Here is an 18,145-nt window from a genome sequence, read left to right as displayed (position 1 = left end):
GAAAAAAATATACAAATTTACAACAAATTAATTTAGATAAACTTCGAAATTTGTAATACGTGTACTTCTTATTTAATTAATTTAAGTATGTTTTTGATTGTGTTCAATATTATTTGAGACCTTTTTATGACAAAAAACAATTTTTTTATATAAAATTTCGTTTAAAATTTTTTCGGAATTTTTATATATAAAGTAGTTGTTTTTAATGTTGAGTGTTAAGGAAAAATATTTATTTATATTTTTATGTGGTGTAAATGACAAGAAAGTAGGAACATTTTAAATACCTATAATATAATATATAATTTGGATTTTTCGTTTTAGCTTGACCAAATTTTTTCTTATATTTTGGGAAGCCAAAAATGTATATTTCCAATTGCAAGGCCTTTTCATTTTATATTAGGTGTGTTTTGAATTTTAATTTTACGTAATTTTTAGCAATTATTTTGAATTTTTGGATTTAATGATGCATAAATATTCTTTTTACTTATGAATTCAACTATTTATATTTATTTTGTCATTTTTAAATAATTAGTTAGTAATTTTCAATTAAATTATGTTAACATTTTATACATATAAATATAAAATTATGGAATGGATTCTGTAAAATCGTTTTCTTATTTATGTATAATTTTTATTTTTAAATATATGTTTTATTAACCCTGAAATAAAATTTTTAAATTTTAATAATTTTACAACGGTTTTAATGTTTTTGTTTGTATATGATATCAAGAATTTAGAAATTTTATTCCCATTATGTATCTCTCGTCGTCAACTTCGTTCATATTTCAGCGCTTAACTTGAAAATTGGTTAAGTCGCATACGAAAGGTGATGTAAACAGAGGATTATGCTATTCCAATTTATTAAATTAACTTATGTAATAAATTATTGCCTACATATAGGCGCATAAGAAATTTTAGCAAAGTCTCATACCAAAAGTGGTGTAAATAAATAATATGTCTATAATTTTTGTTTAATACGGATATTTCTATTTATAGGCAACGGCTTTACTTTATTATATTATATTTATTTTTATTATGCATATAGTTATTACATTTAAGCAAAACTAAACATCCATATGCCGAATATACAAATCAATCAGTGAATTAAAGGCAATTTGAAAGTACAGTTACGTTTATTTATTAAAGATGTTCTAAAGTTACACAGACTTCTTGCAACATCCGGAAAGGCATTTCACTACAAATAATTTTTCATTAGTAACTCTCTCACTCTCTCTTTCTCTCTAATAAACTGCAAAAAAAGTATGCAGTTCCTTTTACACTAAAATGCCATACCTAGTCAAGACTTATGTCTGTGTGCTTGTGCAGCTTTCGACTTTAATGAAATTAAATCGCAAAAGAATCAAGTAATTTATTTTACTTAACTGGACTTCCACACGACTATACCACATTGTTATTCCGCCCAGCAACGGTCCAATAATAGTCAATGTCCTTTCCCTGGAACCCTGCGGGAGCTGGACAGAGCGCTCACGCCACAAATTCACATGTATTGTAACTAAATATAATATATGCGGCGGAGGAATGAAAAATTGGTTACTTTAATCAACGAACCGCACATAAACATGCTTGTTTTTGTTGTGTCGCCGTGTGTGTGTCTTTCTATCGGTGAAGCGTCATCAACGCCACTCACACATACACATTGCCCTACTGATTTCCTGTACTCAAATAAATCGAACGAGTTTTTGCTTTTGTTATTGCCACTGTGCGGCAATTTCCTACCAACATTGTCGACATTTAGAAGCAAATAATAAATAAATAAGAAACAAAAAAGCAAAAGCTTAAAGGTCCTTTTCTACACACACACATATTCGTACGTATACTTTTGCTCATGTGTGTGTGTGTGTGCGTGTTTGTTATGCTTTGCGACATTTTGTGAACAAACTTCGCATAATTTCCTATTTAAGAATTTGTTTTCGTACACTTAAGCTATTTGCGAATAAGCTCGCCCACACATGCATGGGCGTGCGTGTGTTGGTTTTTTGCATGATAAGTATGTCCTGTAAATGTCCTGCTTATGGGCGCATAGCGTGGAAAATTGAAAGGCAACATATTGATGGCAAAATATTATAGTTGAGCGCGCTTCTTCAAAGTGGTCGCCAAGCCTAAGTAAATTCACTCGAAATCGAGACATTCACCAACCGGCCAAGGGTCCGAAACGAACGCAAAAAAACGCAACAAATAAACACATGTGAGCATAAAAAAGAAAGATATAAATATACAAATATGCGCCGACATGTAAGTTGGCCGCTCCTTGCACGCTCACCCTCCTCTAGATGCCTTGCTGCGTACAAATGGCCCTCATTTAACCTCATGTCCGTCGTGTTTGCTCGCATGGCGCGCATGCTGTGCGCTTCATAAAAGGAAACCCTGACAAAACCATTGTGGTATTAGGTATATTCATGTGTGTGCTGGTGTAGTGATGTGTGGCGACCGCAGTTCGATCCGGCTATCGCTTTTGATGTAACTTGAGCGGACGATTGTGTTTTCTAAACGCTCCCCATTGTGCTGTTTCATTTCATCTTAAGTATTCAGATTTCTTTTTGCTGTTATTTGTGCTATTTCTTTGCGCCTCTAACCGTTTTTCCGCTTTGTTATTTCGCTTTAGTGCTTTCCTACTGCGAGGCAGACTCGTTTCAGTTTCTATTCCTTCCGATTATTTTGCTCAAATTTGCTTTTGAAAGAGCGGAAATAGTTGAAATAGTTTTCGTGCAAATGTTTGGCTTTACGGAAATCGTCCAGTTTATTTATGTATAAAATTTAATTGGAAATTTGAAATACTCATTCACAAATAACACTTATGTGTTCGCACATGCTTCGGTATTTGTAGTCAATTTACTGAACAAAGTGCTTTTTGAAAAGTTCTCGAGATTTTTTTGTATGTATTGCTGTACGATTGCTGTAGCATGTACGACTTATTGCTTAGCCAACTATTCAAGTTGGAAAATTTTATAATTCAGACTCGCTAAATAATGTGTAAAGTGTAAAACGAAAAGTTGCTCGTAAATTTCTTTGGTTTTGAACAATCTGCAGCTGACCCATCGAAGGTATTTAAGCGTTGATCAATGGAAATATCAACAGAAGACAAAGTAACCATAAATGCCAAAGGTTCCCGGAGAAGGTTGTGTTCAAAAATTCGCAAAAGAATTATAGAAAATGTGTATCAAGTAGAAATAGTTTAAAAACTTAGTTACAAATTTAATTAAAACGGTCAAATTTTAATAAACCAGCAACTAAAGATGATTTTGATTTCAAATATAATATGTTTGAATTTCGTAATTTCCGCAATCTTTAGTCCAAAATCGACAAACAAGGAATATCGGTTTTGAAGCTGGCAACATCCGTATCTAATGTGGTGGATTCTTATCATTGAACTTTTCAGAGCCTCTGGTTATTATGTCTGAATAATATTTGTATGCACTATTGATTATTTCAGCACTTGAAAATTTTTTTTATAAAAAATGGGGAGCAACATCATATTGCTATGTAAGATTATGTTTATCGTTGAGTTAAATTAATGTTCGAAGTTTGTGGACTTTTTGGAGAAGTTTGGAGCATTTTAATCTTTAATGCCAATAATTAATAGGAGCTTCATGGAGACTCTAAAAGTGTGTGTTATTTTTTGCGGCAGATACGCTTTCTTGATTCTTGTAGAAAGAATTAAAGTAGAACGAAATTTTAGCTTTTAATTTCCAAAAAGTGTTAAGTTAAGTGCATTAGTATACTTAACTGAGTAGCATATAAAACGTAGAAGAAATTTATCGTAGCCTATAAAATATAAACAGAGCTTATATTATTTTTTTATCCGAAATTTACATAAGAAAGCATCTTTTGCCATAATACCCTATTAAAAGAGAGTAAAAAAAATATATATAAGTAAGTATATAATACAGAACTGCCTGCTAATTTTACACAGCCGTGGTTAGATACATCTACTCCGTTAGCTGCATTACTTTTGTGTGCACATGTGTGTGTGTGTGTACTTTAGTCTGGTATATTCGAGCACATTGCCATTGCTCATAAATTCACTTAACTACACGGCCAATTGCTTTCAATTTGACAAAGTGCAACACCATACACACACACACACACAGATGCTGGCAAAAACGCAGCGCGCCGAAATGAATACAAATAAAACAAGTTTTGTTTTTTTGGTAAGCACACACACACACACGCTCACGCTCATTGCGTGGTAAAAAGCGGCAACGGAAACACATGTAAACAGTTAGTGCGCGCCGCCAACAAAAACAATGCGCCTTTCTTGCGCCAAATGGCCGCTTTTTGTACCAATTTCGGTATCCCCTGCCAGTGGCGCTCTACCTATCCCCTCCTTCATACTAATCTACCACTCACATTCGCTTTCGGCTGTAATTTGTTTTCCTCTGGCTGACGTTTTTCGACTCGCCGCTGCCAAAAAGCTTCTTCGAACTTGCTGTTTACATTTGTAGTTTTGTTTGTATAAGCGTGTATGTGTGTGTGAGCGGATGCAATCTGCTTCGGTTCTTGTGCGCTCGCTGTCAGCTGTTTGGCAGCTGTTGGGTAACCGTTTTTTGTGGCGCGTAATTGAATGGCGTCATGACAAATACGAGAATTGTCACATCACATTTTCATTTCGATTCGTTTTTTGCTACCAAAATCCATAGTTTTTTGTACTGCTTATCAGTTAACTTTTAGTGAATTGGTTGGGGTATTGGAATTTGGTATTAACTTTTTTGAAAAACCCAAAGTCAATGCGCATTTAGTGTTTACGAATAAATTCTCTAGGTATATGTATTACAATTTTCAAGTTAAGTCTTCCTTTTCAAGCTTGAGCAGAGGCGAATCGAACAAATATCTGGTATAAATTAGAAATACTGGCATAATAAAGTAAAAACAAGAAAAAACATTATATAATAATTTTCACAAATACAAAGGCTCCTTACAAGAACTTGATTGCGATCGTTCAATTTGTATGACAGTTATATGCTATAGTGACTCGTTTAGTACAGTTTCTTTAAAATTTGTACGGTTGTCTTAGATAATACCCTATGCCAAATTTCGTGAAGATATCTGGCCAAATGAAAAAGTTTGCCATACAAGAACTTGATTCCGATCATTCAGTTTGTGCAGCAGTTCTATATGTTAATAATCTTATGAAATACATTAAAAAGGACCCAAAGAGGTAAGCGTTGCAAAAAAAAGATCAACATCAAATTAGCATATGCTTCTTAAGACGAGGCTGATAGTGATTGGGTTGATGAAAAACAGGGAGGGCATATTATGTTATTAAGAAATAGTTAAGTAATTATAAATACATTTTTCGACTCGAAATAATGGCCACTCTTCTGTATTTAAAAACCGTATGAACTTACCTATGGCTTTAACCATTTATTGGTTATAAATTCGACAAAACAGGGCCAGCTGATAAAATGTTATTTCGGTACCTTAGAAGGCACTAGAAAAATATAATTTTATCCAACCCTTATTTTCTTCTCTAATTGATCACAGGTATACAACAAAATGCATCCATTTTCGAAGATGTTTTTGAAATAGTTATCTATTGAAATACTGGTTTGGTTGGTGGAGAAATACAAGTGTTTGAAAAATACTTGAAAGTCATGTGAACCAACCGTCTTTTGAATCATTGCCTTCCATAATTAATGTCAGGATTATGCTGTTCAAACATATTACAAGCAAAAATTACAACTAATATTACTGTATATACTGCAACACAACAACAATTTTGCAACAAGAAAAATCAAGTCTTTGCTACGTGCTACATCTAACAGAACTTTTAGTAGAAACCGAATGCCTGGATGGAGTGCATAATTAAATCAGATTACATTTAAAAATTCCATTTATATTTACCGCCTGTCGCGACACGTAAATCATGATTAAAACGCTTAGGGCGACACAACCCCAACTGTGACACCGCCACTGACTCGGATGCCGGCTGCGACGCTGATGAAATGCTCTTTCTGGTTAGCGCTATGTAAATATGTGGCAACGAGATTCAGCAGAGAGATTAAGTGGGCGGCACGAGTGTAACGGTTGTAAGGGGTGGAAAGCGTAAAAGTTACTCAACTCGTTAGCTGGTTAAAACTGGGAGTGTTATTGGTATGTGGAGGACAGGCGGTTACACATACATTGAGGACGAAGTGAAGCCTTAGTGGGCAGAGCAGGTGGAGCTATGTAGCGCCGCTAGCTGGTTGACAGTGTAGCCTACTGCGCCCAATTGACTCGTTGGGCAGCTCTTTTTTCGGCGGCCCACAAATTGCCAAAAGCATAATGAAATGAAAATAGGGAAATGGAATTTTGAAATATGTGGCAAAAGTGGCGGAGCAGCTCTGTCTCCTGCTTTGTGTGGTTTCTAGTGACTTTTTGCAATTTTTACAGCTTCCGCCTATTGTGTGGTGTTGTGAGGTCAGGACATTACAACACACATACAAAAATAGATGGCAATCGCAAAAATTGCTATACATTTCTTTTAGCTTATCTATTTTTACCCATTATTATTATTTTGTGGTTGCGCTTTTAGGAAATGCCCGTGGACCGATGGTCATGGTGGGGCAGTAGAATCGGGTCAAAACTGAAAGTTGACGCTTTGAAAGTGACAACTCATATCCTTTATGGCAAGCACAAAAACATCAAAGGTGGCATGGCGGGTGCGCGCGGCAAAAGCACTAAGCGGAACATCGGCCACAGAAGTCGCAACAAAAACAAAACAATGAAATGGCGTGACTCGAGTTCAACGTATGTTAGAGAGGAGAGAGAGAAAGATGGAGGATATGATAAAATAAAATATTTAGCTGATTCGTGGAAAAATTACGGAGCATGTGGAAATAAATAAAATACAGCAAAGGATTGTGCTGCAATGAAAATGGTGACTACAATCAAACAGTCACTACAATAGCAACAAAAGTGACAAATCAGTAACAGCATTTAAAAAAATGTGCGCCAGAAAAAAAGCAATACGCTGACTAACAATTGTGAGAATTGCAACGACCTTCACGCACAGTGGCAGAAGAGTGAGCGAAAGTTTGAAATTTTTCTTATGTTAGTTACCAAAATGTATATTTATAAAATAGTTGCCTACATTTAGGGTTAGTGTGAATGAACTGTAGTAAGACAAGATCCAATAAGATATCTTGTAAATTATCGCATCAATTACATCTAAAATAAGTAACTTGTAAACATTTGTTGGGTAGATTGCACTACTAGAGAATAAACATGAACGTATGTCAAGTTTCCAAGAACTGCATTTATTTCCAATTCAAATTTAGGATTGGTTTCTGATACTAAAAATATTTAGCAAAGAACTAAAAATCGTATACTTAAAGTTGAATAGATTTTAGTTTGGGCTATTGTCGGAGCTTTCTTCAGATGGAACAAAGTTCTACATGGATATTAATGAATGAATATCATCGGATATTTCTCAATTTTTTTTAGTTCTGAAAGCTCCCAGTTAATATTTTCTCCAAATATAAGCATTGGAGCTGGCAATATACAAATGAGTTGATCTACTGAGGTACATGAACAAGATATTGCTCTCACAAATTATTACAGGTAGCTCTCAAGAGAGAATTTAACCCAAGCGCTAAGAAAGATAGGAGATATATAGAGAATGAGTGATGTGGTACATAGTAAAGTTTAGTTAACCGAGTTACTACCATATTAAAGACCTAATAAAGGTAAGGCAGAATGTTGATGAGTATAACCGTCAGCTTCGTTAAAATCGGGAAAGACCCCTCCGCAGCAGTTCGATACCGGACAAGGTTTTAGATAGGGTGATTCCCTCTAGTGCGCCTTCTTTAATTAAATACTGCAAAAAGTGGCTCGTATCACTAATAACGAGATAAGCTAGTCTGAACCGCAGAGGCACTGTCTCCTCTAGGTGGAGTGTGCAACTGGGGTACGTAAATGACAATTGACTTCTGAGGCCTTAAGAACAGAGCCGTCAACACAATCTTTTCAGCCAAAAAAAAGAAGAGAATGAAGTTGGTTTTGTAGTGGATGACGGTTGTAATGCCAAAGAAAAAGAAGAAGAAAAAGGTAAGATCACACTGAAGTAGTCTCAAATCAGGATTATTATAAACGGTGATCGATTTTGAGGCTTCTTATTTTAATAAAGAAAACAAACACAGAAAATTCAAATTTAATTTGAAATGTTTATTATCGTTCGCAAGAACATTCTTTGGCCTTAATTTTTCTACAATAAGATAATTTTATTTCAAATATTGGCCGCCGCTTCGTCTCAGATGGTACCAGCTTGAGTTCAAATTTCAATGACTCTTTCGAGCATTTTGACTGGTAACTGGCGCATGACACGCGTGATGTTTTGCATCAAAGTCTGAATCGAAGCGGGATAACGTTGACCATAAGTTGAGCGAAGCGCGCGAAACATGATAAAATAGAAAATAATACTGAAAAAAATAAAATGACAACTTGACACGACTCACGCGTAATTTGTCAAAAAAATGCTATTGAAAAAAGTACCTTTACTTGGATCACCCGTTATTTCGTCATAACATGAAAATATTGTGGCTTTCAGCAACGCTCTAAGCCAATATGTTCATAAAACACAAGCAAAGCTTTCACAACGACGATTTGTTTCAGTTATATCTAGTTTGCTTAAGAGCCGCTGTACTACCAACAATATGAAGAAAGAATTTATCAGGACTGATGGAACAATTCATCAGTACTGATAAGAGGAGAATATATTATGTATACAAAACTTTGAGATACTAACGAAGCATCCTTGGCCACTGTGCGGCATTGCAAGACGTTTACAGATGCCAGAGATAACGGAGCATATACTGCTAGTATGCTGGCAACAATGGCGCGCCTGGCAAAGGACAAACGAGTATGCGAAAAATTTATCCAATTTGGCAAAAATTTGGGTCAGCAGAAGGAAGTCCACGAAAAAACGACCAAATAATAATGAAAGAGGGAGATATATGCTTTGTACGGTGGAGAGAAAGAACGCGCGCGTGACGGAGCTTTAAAGCTCAAAGTGCATGGTAAGCAATAATTCGTTCGTGCAACGTCAAGTGCACGGAGTGGTGACGCCACGATGGCGTAATTCGATATCCGATTGCACGGGCAGCGCACAACAAAAAACCCCAACAACAACACAACAGCAGTATTAATGAAAGCAACAATAAGTAATTTTGCGCCGAAAGAAAGCAAGTGCTATGAATCGAAGGTGAGTTGTGAGCTTGTGTGCTACACGTTGCAGCTGAGGGAATCGATTGCCGTTACGCAGACAGCGTTGCCAACCGCAAACTATTTGCTTTGATAATAAACGCACGAACGCTGTGCGTGAAACGTGCAATCAATTAATATGGATGCGGTGTGGCAAGCAAGTGAGTGCATCAAAAAACAAAAAGAGAGAGAAAATAAAATAAGCAAGTATAACAACAGCAACATAAGCAAGGCGAGGGTCACCAAAGCCGCTGCAGCAACTTGTTTTGTGTGTGGCAACAATGGCGCAATAAATATCATCAATATGTGCGTACGCCTGTGTGCGTAGCAGCAGGCACCAGTGAATTGCAGTAGCGACATTACTGCAAAAACAAAAGCAACAAAAAGTCGTTATATTTAAAATGTGTTTAAGTCGATTGACGCCGTTCCAACCCTCTACGGCACATCTTGAAGCGTATTCACACTTTGCTTGCCACTTCTACTGCATGTGGCACGTTGTAAAATTTACGGCAGATTACAGGCTTGGAGCGTTGCATATGTTGCAACCTTGCCACGAAATATGCGCAAATAAATTTGACTGCAAAAAGAAAGCAACAAATCGAGTGGAATATAGAAAAAATATCAGGAAAGGGCGCGACTAGTTGCCACGCACTATACCAAATATACATATACTTGGAGCAAGTCGGCGTTTGCGTCCCTGCGGCGCGCTTCAATATACAACTTGCCACATACACCACTTGGCTTATTTAAAGTTGCCACATTTGCATACAAATACCCAAACAAATCAAGCATAAATATGAGTAAGACGCTCCGCTGCTGTGCTTGCGGCTGCTGCTGCTTCCGCTTTAACTTCTTGCGACTGCTCTCTGCATTTTCTTGCCATTCATATTTTCTTCGCCATGCAACGCCTTCGCTTTGGCACAGTCTGCTGCTTGAGTTCATGCTGTTCCTTTGCGTTTACGGTGCACTTACAACAATTTGTGGAAAGCTATGGTGGTCGCACTAAGCACGCTTTCTCGTTGCACTAACTCGTTGCACACTCAATTTATCATTTCACCTGCCACCCATACACGCACACACTCGTAAAAATAAGTGTACATAAATTGCGGTCGATTTGTGGTTTGCTGCGTCTACTTGCCACATGCGGCGTTTATGCTTGATTGCCTGCACCAAAGTAAAAAAAAAATATGTATATAAAAACCGTATAGAAAATATACTCGCAACCTATGCTGATTGCAACTTGCAGCAACTTTACAAAATTACAACAACATACACGTACACACACATTTGGCGCTTGCTTGGCATGCGATCGCCAGCAGAATTTTGTTGCAATAACTTTCGCTAACTCATGTGGCACACACAACTAACGGTTGCTGCTTGGCTGTGCAACACTTTAGCACACACAAGGCAGGTGTTGCAACAGTGAAAGTGGCTTGTAGCTTGTTGTTGGTTGCCACTTGTGCTGGTTTCCGGCAGCGAAGTAAGCGATAAAATCTTCGCAGTAAAAGCATGGAACGGCAATACACTTGCACTTGCCACACACGCATACGCGCGCGCAGTTACAACGGTGTTGCAACACATCGCATGACAGTGCAACGCATCGCATCGCACATCATCTCTAATGAAATCCACCGATATGACAGCTCGTTGCTAACGCATTTAGTGTTATTTTTGTTGATGTTCGTGTTGTTGTTGTCGTAGTTGCATTACTTAGTGGCATTTTATCGCCACTACAACGTTGTCACATGAGCGCGCAATATCACGAGCGACGTGACGTGCGGTCCTCTGCATATATGTAAATATATATACGAGTATGTATGTATATACATGCCACATGTGTGTTTGTGTATGCTTGTCTACATGTGTGCGTATGCGTGTGTGATGCGCGTACAAAGTTAGTTGAATCGTTCAACCTTCGCATGGGTTGGCTTGTTGCAATCTATGACGTAGTACACATGCATGTGTGTGTGTTGCATGCATTCAAAGGTCTGTCTTAAGTGGCAAGTGCGATGAGCAAAGAAAGTGGAATCAAGTGAATTTCATAAAGTTAAATTGGATTGAATTTATGTGTTTGTGTGCGTGGCTTGTGGTATTAAGTTAGTTGCATTTGTTGTCAGACGTTCGTTCTCTTCAGACTGACAGATGTCAAGATATGCGGTGATTTTTTTATACATAAATATATATGTATATACAATATTTTTAAGTAAAAATGCAAAAATGCAGGTGGAAAATGGAAAAATGAGGTTATGAAAGTGACGCAGAGCAACGCTTATTGCTTCGTCAGAGTTTTGAAAGACTTGACATTACAAAAACAATGAACTTTAATTTGTGAAAGGACAGTACTATAGCAAAATGCTCAATTGCGGTACAGTGACTGCAAATGTGTTTGGATAAAAACCAAACATTTTAGCATATCCTTCTCAATTTTTAAAGAAATTACACCATTATATTCCGCTTTATATATTATAATGGCTACCTTATTTCGTTGTAAGTTGGAAAAAAGTCGCTGCTAACACTCTTCAAAGGTACTTTCTAAACGTTTTTTATATGGCACACATTCTTTATTATTGTCAATTTTAATTTTGTGTTATGTGGCAACTCTTTAAAAAATTAAAGATTTCCAAAGCATATTGCGCTTGATAACAATATTTACACTTTTGGACGTTGCTTCTTCTAAAATTAATATTCTAGATCCTCAGGAACAACATATATTCCGAAAACTTATCACGAAATTGTTTCCAAAAAGTTTTGGTGCTAATAGAAATAAGCATTTGTTTTCGCATTTACAGATTAGGTTCTGCTTTCTCCTCTAGACTAGAAAAGGATCAAGATATTCACCCGATTATAAAAGAAAGCAAGACCTAGTTAGAACGAACTCTCAGGGAACACTTTTCTTGCTTCTAAGGTCACAATTGAGCTTTATCTATCATAGCAGACGTGAAATATAATTTTCAATATTAAATCGGAATTTTGCATATAGAGTCGAAACCCGTTCTCACGACATTTGGGCTTTTTTATGCGAATAAACTGGCAGAAATTATTTGAGGTTCTTTATCACTTTCAAAAACAACATAATTTGACGACAAATGTGGACTTAATATCGATAATCTTTTATATCTTTTCAAATTGCAAAATAAAAGACAGAGCATCTAGTCGGTCATAACTCTTGCAGGTGACAACCCTGTTCAAATAGTAGGTACCAGTTACGTCTTCCAGTCTGAGTTCACATAACTTAACTGTTAACTGTTAATATACCCAGTAGCACAGTAGCAGCACTTTCCTGCAGCTGGAGGACTTTTAACTTAAGGTATATCCAACTTCATCTGAGAGAAAGTACTACGGATTATAAACGATACACCTATTTCAGTATGAACCAACCGAGATGCAGTGTGAAAAAATAGGCGAAAGCCAAAAGAACTTCAGTACAATTAGTTGACAAATAAGTCTAGGTCTCTATACAGTACGTATAAAATATTAGAGCCATATCTTTCTGATCTCCAAAACTAGTAGTTTTACTTTACCCATTCAATCAAAGAGGGGGTAAAAAGTTTCGACTGTCCTACAAAACATATTTATGTCAATTGCTGCCACATGGCATATTGACTGTCAAAAACGCCTATATTCGTATGTGTACAACGTAATAACGTCATCATACATTAACGACGTAAGTTCAAAAACCCTATAAAACTTTAATGTTGTTTACCGTAATCCATAATTCTTGGCAAACAAGTAAAATATGCTACTATTTCCAGTGTGGTATTAATGTTAAAATGCTTTCACCTGCTATGGAGCCTGTGCATATTGCGAAGCATCTTTACGTTGTTATTGTTGTGGGTATAAAGCTGTGATTGCCAGTTGTAGAGTGCCCAATTTATGGACCGTAATAAATCGCTAAGTCACTAGGTGTCCCCTACAATTATTGAAGCTATGCTTCTCCCGGTCCATCTATTTCTATTGCTATAGCTCCGCATCGGCATTTGTGGCTGCGTTGCGGGAAATGTTGCAGTCACAATAAAACGCATCATTAAAACGCTGATGTTGGGCAAATTGCGTAGGAAAATAAGCGAAAGTAAGTGAGAAAACACTGAAGTGGATGTTGAAAGATAAAGCGAATGAAAGCAAACAAGAGGTGGAAAAAAGCATTGACAGGTGCCAAAGGAATAGAGTATACATTCGCACCTCCTAATCAGCAAAGCGCGACGAACATACAATCCGTCAACGAAGGACTGAGCGAGCGCGTGAACGACTGAGGACGCAAACGAGCAATTCAATTAAAATATGGCTGCCACGAGTGACATGCAACAAATTTACACTTACAAGTACCTGTCGCGAAGTTGCCACTCACCGACACATACATCCGACTAACGTCTTTTCGTTATTTCTATATATTTGGTTGGGTGGTTGTGCGTACACTTAACTGTCAACTGTTGCGTTGCGACGTTTGCCGCTTTCACAGTTCGTCAATTTTTATAGCCGACACGCGAGCGAGCGCAACATAAACACGCGAAAAGCCGTAGCGGTAATGGGCACCGTACTCCGGCTGACAATAACAGCAGCGAAATTGAAATTGTGTGAAGGAGCAGAAAAACGTTTGCAACAAAATCGCAACGCGGCGTCTTACGTAATTTCATTTTTATTCAAATTTTGTTGCGCTCTGCGAATGATTTGACGTTGACGTTTATTTTTCTTTTAAATACCTTTTCCTGCTGTACATTTGTGTGTTTATGCTACGGCGTCAGATTGTATGCTGTTTCTTTCAGCATTGCTGTGGTGTGAGGAATTGCATTTGCTTATTAACGCGTTAAGTACTTTTTAGGGGTCACACCAATGTTTGCCACTCTCGACTACCAACACTCAAAGCTATAAAACAGCAAATAATCAAATCGTTTTTTTTTGAATTTTTATTAGTTTTTGCCTCGGCGTAAAATTATAATCTTAGCTAGGTGAGGTTTCCAACTCATTTGCATAAAAATAAAATAATAAAAATTATAATTAAAAAGTGTGGAAAAATATACGAGAAATTACGAATTTTCAATATTTATGACGAGATTTTAATTTGTTTTTTGTTTTCTTTTTATCACTACGAAATTTTGTCGTCCAAGCAGAAATTTATATAACAGGACTGCTCTTAAATTTTCAGTGGAAGCAATATGTGACTACGCTCAACTTTTTTTGTTATACCCAACGCAAATTTTATATTTAGAAGAAATGTATTTTGCTCAAAGGAGATATGTGTGCTGAATTTCGGCTCGAAAATCTAGACAGTTCTTTCATATCTTTGTTAAATTTAGTACTGTTTATTGCGCTGCTATATCGATTGTAGAGGAGAGCACTTTGACTGTTTCAATAATTAAATATCGGAAATCAGTTGAGAAACTCAGCTTTTAGTGCCCAAAATAATCGATAAAATATCTACATACTTCTCTTAGGATAACCTTTATCTTCTTTTGGTAAAAGCAACGGGAGATGGCACTAAATATGCCGACTACCATCGTATTGGCTCTATCTCTTTTGATGGATTCTTAAATCTAGATAAAATAGCACCTAGTTTGCCATAGTTTGCTTATAAATATATGGAGTACACTACAAGTATAAAATTTCTTCTTACTTTTGCATTCTTTTCGATCTCTTTTGGATCAGAGGAGCTTTGTTATTACTTCGAAGCTGACACACTTTTCGAAATATAAGCTTGAAGAGTCGAAAATTATCATAAATAACTAAAGAAAATATATGTATTCTCTTCAAAGTGGAAGTTTCATGGAGATTAGGATGATGGAGTCTAATTCATTGATGATAGATACCAAAATTTAATTGATTTAAAAAAAAAATATTTTAGTATATTTTACAAAATCTAAAAATTTACAGCAGTGTCTTGACTTACCACAACAGTTGTGCTATTCCTAAGGAAATTCGATATTTCTTTCTTGGTTATAAAATTTTCGACGAAATTGTAAGAGTCACCTCTATGAAAACTGATAAACGAAATCTTATAATCAGTTACATTTTCAAATATATATGATGGACTTTTGACTAAGTATACTATATATTAGAAAATCATAACGGGAACTGTTTCTGAACAGATTTTGGTTATATAAGTATCTCAAAATGTAAAACTGATTTAGAGTAAATTCACACAACTCGAAGAGAAGTAGCAGATGAGTAGTCTTTTTTTCTTCACTGATCTTCAATACCTCTTTGCACTCGAAAACTTGCTTACAAGTACGAGCTCACAACGAATGAACAGCTTTCGCTTCGGAAAGGGATTAAAGTGTCTGAAATGGATATCAAGTACTAACCCATCATTTTACCTTCCAAATCGTTTTATGTTCCTAAGCGCCTCTAAACCGTTAAGCGCTGGGTAAAGCAAATTTTACTTCAAACGAAGAGATGGGGCAGCGAAAGTGATTTATTTCCACTTTCAAGTTTTTCCAAGTCCTTTTTTAATCATTCAATCAGGTAGATGAATTATTTAGGGCATTTGAATTATTTTGGCTCTTTTGTGAAATTAAATACACATGGCGAAAAGCCCTTTTATTGACACCAAAAGGCGAGACCTTAACCCTTTTGAACACTTGCCTTATAGACACAAACACACGCACAAGCAATTATGACACTTCGACACCAAAGAGCAACTCAACCTTCGCCGCCCAAATGCAACAAAATGTGCTCAGCGCTTCACAGCCTGCCCTCAGGGAATTCACTCGAAATATTTCCGACACTAAGGAAGCTTCAGGATATGAATCTTAAATTTTTTTATAAGAAATGTTATCACACTTTACCTTTACTGTCCTTTCGTTGCATAGTTTGATGTATTTTTTACTTTTCTCTTTCGCTTTCTTTGCTAACAACGGGAATATGAATGCATTAAGACATCTCAACTGTTGGTAAAGTAAGTTGGCGAAAGTGGTGGGGTGTCCACAGTTAGTATTGGGAAAATGTTCGGCACTGACACTGCATGCAAATTTCTCTCATTCTCATTATTGCGCTAAATTTAACTGGAGCTGTGCACTTCTTGCTTCACACAAACATACTGGTAGACAGTGTGGCATCTTTAAGAAGATTTTCCCTGCCTCGACTTCTTTTCATCGCAGCACCGACTGTGCAACACCATCGCACCACTTCAGTGGCAATTCGAACTGTGCATTGAATTTGAATTTGATTTTGCGATATTCCCATCATGAATTCCAATGCGTCGGATATGGATTATAGAAGTAAGTGTGTTTGTGTTTGTGTGAGAATTTGGTTGGCACTGCGCGATTGACAGCGTGCAAAATAACTAACGGGAATTTTCGCGTATTTTTGTGCTTTTCTTGCATATCCCTCGCCCGCTCACTCTACCATCTGCATCACATTCTCTTCACCCCCTACATTTTTCTTGTGTTGATTTTGCAATTGTGTTATTGTTGTTTTTGCTGTCGTTGCTATCGTTGTGAATTCATAAATGCGCAGGAAAAGATGCAAATGACAGCATTAAATAAATTCCAACACTTCAATTGTACAAATGCTACTCGCTCACTGAGGGGTGAGTGGAGTGTGACAGTTGCTTTGGAAAATGAATGGCTTCGAATTGTTGGTTAAGATTTTGCTCATTGCAAATAGTGTTTATTTTATGAGTGGTGACAAAGGGACAATCCTTAAGTGCGGCTAGCTGTCCTCTGCGGCATAAACCCCCGCAAGTGGTTGCCTTAATGGAAATTTGCATTCTTAGCATTTCATTAAATATTCTAATGAATCGTTTTTTCATTGTACCCACAAAAATAGAAAACTAGAAAATAAAAGCAATATTAATAGCAACAAAAAGTAATCACATATTTGAATTTATTTGCAGATTCGTATCAACTGAAGGTTCGCTCCGTTTGCAAATTGTTTGGTGAGTACAAAAAGGCATTATAATTCACATATTTAAAGCAAATAATATATTACGGAAGAATAAATAAAAAAATTATGATTTACGAGTATATGCCGGGGACATATTTCAATATCATATTTTTAAGAGATAAATATTTAAGAATATTTGTAAGCAAACAAAGTAAGATACCCAGAGTTTGAAACCCAATATTTATTAATGTGTTTTTGTTACCCTACTTTTATAGACGAAATTCACTTCCCAAATCGATTTTTTATACTCTTGCAACATGTTAATACAGACTTTTGCTCACCTAACGGTTGTTTGTATGAGAGTTATATTAATAAAATTAAGTGAACGCATCTCCATGCGGGAGAAATAAAATCGGGAGACCCTAACCTGGTCCCCATGTGACTAATGATATGATTTTTAACATGCGGTTGACTTTACTTCTTACCATATATGTTGTTGGTTTTACGTGAGGGACTGAGCTTATAATATTGAATATACTTTATTTTAATGCCAAAACTATGTGAATATTTATTATACTACACATAATAATGGAGTTGGTCTAGACCTTGGGCTAAATCCCATATCTAATCAACACTATTAAATTTAGCCTCTTCGGTTAAGTTTATATTAGATATATCTCATTTGAGGATAATTTTAATATAATTTTCGCTGACCGGAAGTAAAATATGGTTGTATCTTCTAGCTCGAGCATGATTTTTAGCATCGTCGGAGAACGCGTGCAACTCAAAAAATGTCAAATTAAAATTATTCAAACATTTACCTGGGTATTTTTAAAATTAAAATTTTAAGAAAGTGATAGTTTTTTTTATATTCTCAAAAATTGTTTTTTTTTAGGCTGTCGCCTCTTTATAATGATATCTGATATATTTCGACAAATATGTCCATTACTATATCGTTCTATTAATTGAAATGAAATTTTTAAAAGCCAAAATTAAAAGTAAATCCCTCTTTCAAGTAAAATTTATATAAACATAATATTAGCTCAAACATAGCGTATAAGTTTTATGAAAAAACAGCAACCAACTTTAATATAAAGTTAAATTCCATAGTTGGAAAAGAAAGATAGAA

General features: G+C 36.0%; 1 protein-coding gene across 1 annotated transcript in view; it reads left to right on the top strand.

The window, feature by feature from the left end:
* Positions 1-18,145, top strand: part of beat-VI (beaten path VI) — a 293,763-nt gene that overhangs the window by 117,791 nt on the left and 157,827 nt on the right. The window contains exon 4 of the mRNA XM_070105889.1: positions 17,027-17,068. The gene's annotated coding sequence lies outside the window, so the exon portion shown is untranslated. The remainder of the gene's footprint in view (positions 1-17,026; positions 17,069-18,145) is intronic.

Source organism: Bactrocera oleae, chromosome 2 (genome assembly GCF_042242935.1).
Source record: "Bactrocera oleae isolate idBacOlea1 chromosome 2, idBacOlea1, whole genome shotgun sequence".
NCBI lineage: Eukaryota > Metazoa > Arthropoda > Insecta > Diptera > Tephritidae > Bactrocera > Bactrocera oleae.
The sequence above is the reverse complement of the archived record's forward strand: the minus strand, read 5'-3'. Positions and strand labels throughout refer to the sequence as shown.